Source organism: Bidens hawaiensis, unplaced genomic scaffold, assembly GCF_021521415.1.
Source record: "Bidens hawaiensis isolate Kalapana, Puna unplaced genomic scaffold, B.hawaiensis_p1.1 tig00018151_1, whole genome shotgun sequence".
Classification (NCBI taxonomy): Eukaryota; Viridiplantae; Streptophyta; class Magnoliopsida; order Asterales; family Asteraceae; genus Bidens; species Bidens hawaiensis.
This window is the reverse complement of record NW_027492748.1, coordinates 143,541-148,960: the sequence shown is the minus strand read 5'-3', so window position 1 is coordinate 148,960 and position 5,420 is coordinate 143,541.

Sequence of the window (5,420 nt, the reverse complement as noted above, 5' to 3'; positions counted from 1 at the left end):
AGGTAAATGATAATGTACATATGTGTACATCACGTAACTAGATATTAAATGAAATTATACACATGTGTATAATACGAATTTGTATTTAAAACGTAATGAAATATAAGAATTTTGGTTTTTTTACTTTTTTAAAATTTTTGTTTTTTTTGTTCTATAATTTTTTAAATATTTTTTAGAAGTTTGTTTTTTTATTGCTCAAATGGTTATTAAGTTCTCAATTTTCAAAGGGTTCTTGTAGGATCCTTACAATATATATATATATGACAACCTCGTACATGTTTTTCGGCGCCACCATTGCCGGAATACCGCAAAACTCACCGGAAAAACGCATTTTCACCGTTTTACACCGTTTTTCATCGTTTTTCGTCCCGTTCGACCCAGATCTGAGCTAGGGTGACCCCTAAGCTCATCTTAGGTTCGGTTTATACCCGATTCCACCCGAATCTCGTGACTTTAACGATGTAAAGGTGTCGGCTCGTCGTTTTGTGATTATATCTAACGGGTTTAAGCTCATACAACAAAATACTATCATACCTTGGTTCGGTGGTTGGTTTCCTTCTTGATTTCGGCTAAGAGAGAGAGAGACTAGAGAGAGTGCTTATGTGTGTGTGTTGAGGTGTATGGAATATGTGTGAAATGAAGGATTAATGGGTATTAAAGGTTTATATATTTATGGATCATGGGCCATGGTATTTTTTCCTTCTTTCATAACTCAAGTCCATAACCCATATCCATTTAACCCAACACTAGTCCAACTCCTAATAACTCATATTTCATTTATTAACCGGAACCCGAAAATTGGGATGTTAAACTTTGGGGGTTAGATATTGGAAACGGCCGTGGCCCCTGGATAGAACCTATAGCATGCTGGCACGGTTAGCCGAGGTTAGACATGTGGTCATTATTTCTTGATGGCATTACTTATGTTGATGTCACTTATCAGTGCAACTCAAAGATCAAAATGTTACCATGGGCATAAAGCTTCTTGCGAGTATGAAGGAATATATATATATATATATTCAATAATAACATTTTTTATTAATAACATATATGAGTTACGAAGTATCATCTGTCTGGCTCGTTTCATTATTTTGTTTCATATTTATGTTTGCTTTACTCATTAGATATACATTTAGCTTAACTCGAATCGATCGATTTAAAAGTAAAACCAGTAAAAAAAAAAGTAGAACGAATAAATTTTTGTTGATTCTTGTTACATTAATATATGTGCTTAGTATGCTCTTTTTACATTCAGACCAGAATGCCAATAGCCCAACGACAAAGCTCAGTGATATTCTTCAACAACTAAAATAATTGAAGAAAGGGAAATAAAAAGGAATAATAATTTCATTGAAGTTATAAACAGATAAGCATGGATGTCTAGATGTATTTTGTCAAGTTTGATATCCTATATCATTGTTAAGAACATTGATATAAATATGAAGACATCAAATATATATAGAGGTAGATATAAAAAAAAGACAAAAATAAAACTATAGATGATATATATAAAAGAAATATATATTCAGAGATTTAGGATATTTTAACATGTACTGTATATATATATTTTTCATATTATTTAATATGTAATTTATATTTTTTTATTGTATGAAAGTTATTAATATACTTATGGTTTGATGATAAATTGTTTCACAAATAAATGAGATGTTATAACCCGGTTTAAAAGCTATATGGTTTTGATGAGACCCAAGACCCGTTTATTTTTTTACTATGAAATTGGTTTTTTAATTATAAATAATATTTAATATACTTATGGTGTGATGAGACCCAAGACCTGTTTATTTTTTTTAGTATCAAATTGATTTTTAATTTAAATAATATATATATATATATATATTAAAAATAAATAAGAAATTATTTTTTATTATATCCTAATTTATAGGATTTTTACATAAATAATTTGGTGAAAATAATTTTTTATTTAATGAGATGTTATAACCTGTTTAAGGAATATCTGGGTTTGGTAAAACCCATACCCATGAATTCGAGTCAAATGCATGAGAAGCCTCCATTTAAAAATCAAGCAAATCTGGTGACTCAAAAAAGGGGGGGAGCGACCACATCGCGACACGTAAGATTTTTATATCTTCGTTTATATATATTATATATATATATGACGATTTTTTTCATCTACTAATTATTAGCATTATAGGATCGTTACCACAAATTATTAGCATCTACTAATTATTACGATTTTTTTCGTCGATCAAGGTCTAGTTTTGTAGTAGTGGAATACGGGATAAAAATGGCGACTTAAAAGCCAAAAATGGAGAACTGGTGTTGTATTGGGCATACCACATGATCATAGGAACATTTTATGCCACCCTAGGAAACTTGTGTGTCTGATTAAACCAGCTACAACCAAATTGATACGCCGGACTAGGTGTATACAATTGCTTGATCGAGCTGATCCATTTAGCAATATCTCATGGCATGTACACGTTATTGTATCTTTATAATAATCTTTACTGTCATAAATGTCTCATTAAGTCCTAGAATAAGACGATGGATAATGATCAAGTGTGTGGAGAAAAGCATTGAGCACACATATGGAAGTTGGAATTACATTTTCTAATTGTGTCAAATAACGTTTTGTATTTTGACCTTTAAAAACTATACTAGGTATATAAGTTATATTGATGCTTAAAAGTTGAGAGTAGGTTTTATGGCGTTAAAATACAAAAGAAACGCCTATATATAAGAAAACACTTTTGGCCCTAATTTTCGGCTTTGCGCGGTCAAAATGACGATATTAAATCTTTTCAAACTTAAAGTGTTACATAAACGGAAAACAAGTTAATTACCAAACTACCTCTGTGCCTCAGTTAATTTTTAACTATTTAGGATATGATATAACTGATAATTCTTGAGTTTTAAATGCCATATAAAAATCACACATTTGTAATAATATAATATTACATTTTCGGCTAACTCCTGGCATTACAAGTTGTAACTTTAGCTTAGGAAATTTGTACGTCGCTTACATCATCAGGTCATTTGTTTCTTTGACATCTGTCCTGCCAGGCGGCTGCCACTCTATCATTCTATACACATGATACTTTTTCTATCTCTTTACTCCAGATTCCACCGTCTCTCACTCTCTCTCTCTTTATCTTATCTTCTTGACGATGGTAGATTGGTGATTGTCGTGGACGTCGATTTCCACCTGTTTCTTTCCTCCACCGTTGATCGTTATCGTCACTTGCTGTTGCCGGGTTCGATTTCGAAACCCTAGGTGGCGGTGTTGTGGTGGTGACGCGACGGTGGAGGATGTTGCTGCCGGGTTTCGAATCAGAACTTTATAGTCACCAAATTTGGTTTCATTTTATAGAGAGAGACAAAGGATTCACATATATTGTTTTTTCTTCAAGGATCATATCAACGGCTCTGGATGTCGATTTCTACCTCTTTCTCGCTTCCATCGATCATTTCTGTGCTGTTGCCGGGTTCAATTTCGAAACCCTTGGTGGCGGTAGTGTGGTGGTTGCGGAGGTATGGTAGGGAGGTGGATTTCGATTTTTGGCCTGGCAACTTACGTTGCAGCTGTCGAACCGACCAGGCCTCGATCGGTCAAGTAAGACATTGTTGTCTTTGGTTTGATTATGGTACAATTACGATTCGGTCTTGTTCAATTATATGAGTTGGTTGATGCATATGGCATTAGTTGCAGTTGTTGAGCAGACTGAAACTCGATTAAGAGTTGGGTTAGATTGAGAAGCATTTGCGGTTTATGATATGGCTTTGATGACTCTATTTTTGGTGTGGCAACGGATGTTGCAGCTGTCGAATGGACTAAGCCTCGATTGGTTAAGTGTTGAGGATTCGTTGCCGGTGTCACACTTCATAATACCCTACTGTTGCTGGGTTCAATTTTGCAACCCTAGGTGGCAGCGGTTTGGTGGTGTCATGTTGACTTATATATTTGTACAGTGGAAAAAAGTACAGAAAATGGGGTTTTCACTGCCGTTGCCGCGACGTTCTGGCCGTGTATTGTGGTGGCGGTGGCAGCCCTGTAATCATCTCATTTAGATGATAAAGGCTATGATGATGAATCAATCTGAGCTTATTTTTTTATTCTAATTCTTTATAGGCTATGATGATAACCTGATCTGAGCCTATTTCGACTAACTGTTTGTTTTATGTTCATGTGTTTAGGTCGATGTGGTTCGGTTTGTCATCATTCGTGTGACTAAAAAAGGTACATGTAAATTTTACTCTTTTGTGTAGTTTGCCTTAAATACAACAGTGGTAGCTGCAATCCCTGACTGAATTTACACACTAATATCCTATGGGATTGCAGTTGCCTCATATATATGTGGGACTTCTATAATGTGTTTTGAATTTACAGTCCACTATGATTTGTCTTTTACTTTCTTTATAGACCCAAAGAATTAAATAAAAATTGTTTTCATAATATTAAAAATGCAATTAGTTTATCTAAACAACCACTGTTATTGAAAATACCAATACTATAATTGGTGTCAAAATTTTAATAGCTTATGTTCTCAGCACCAAATCAATAGTGATTATTCAACGCTGTCCGCAAACTTAACAAATAAATGTAACAAAAAAAATTCGCACCATATTTGTTGTTTTGACTTAATATGAAACAAGTTGTTTTAATTTTTTAAAAAATAGAGATTTTAAAAATTATTAACTTCAGCCGCACCCGCTTTTACACGAGTCAAGTTGATTTTTTTCAAAACAACATGTTTTGACCACAATTCATTTTACGGGTCGTATTGGGTATATTTCAACGTAGGCAATGGGTCGAGACTAGGTAGAGTGGTGTTTTCGATCCAATTTGTTAATGCCGAGAACATTTAGTCGCTTACATTTGCTTTTGGATATGAATCCGTTAGTGTTTAGTTAATGGTTACATTAGTTAATCTTTAGCTTTGCAGGCAGTTTACTTTTTACATAACATGTTTGCTTTTATCATATTGTTAATGTTGTGTGCAGAAAGTCGCCCCAATTAGATCACTAAAGTCAAGAGGCAGTTATGTGGCAACTATGCAAAGTGATTTTTTTCCCTAAAGCTGTAATTAACCAAGTTTGCTCTTAGGTTGCTACGTCCCCTCCCCGCAACGCGGGGGGGGGGGGGGGGGGGGGTCAAATACTAGTTTTATATAATTGCATTATTGAATACAATAATTATATTGTACTAAACACCCTTTTTGGTAATTTAATTAATTTGAAGATAAATTAGAACCGACTAAAATGTTTTGTCATTCTATATGCACACACCTTTTAGTATTTCAGAAATTTAAGATCTTATTGTCTTAACAGGTGCACATCGACACCTCCCAAGATGTCGATAATAGCCACCAAGTTATCACTAGGGACCATTAATAGCAATGGACCGCACTATATGACTCTAATAGCTAATGACTGTGCAG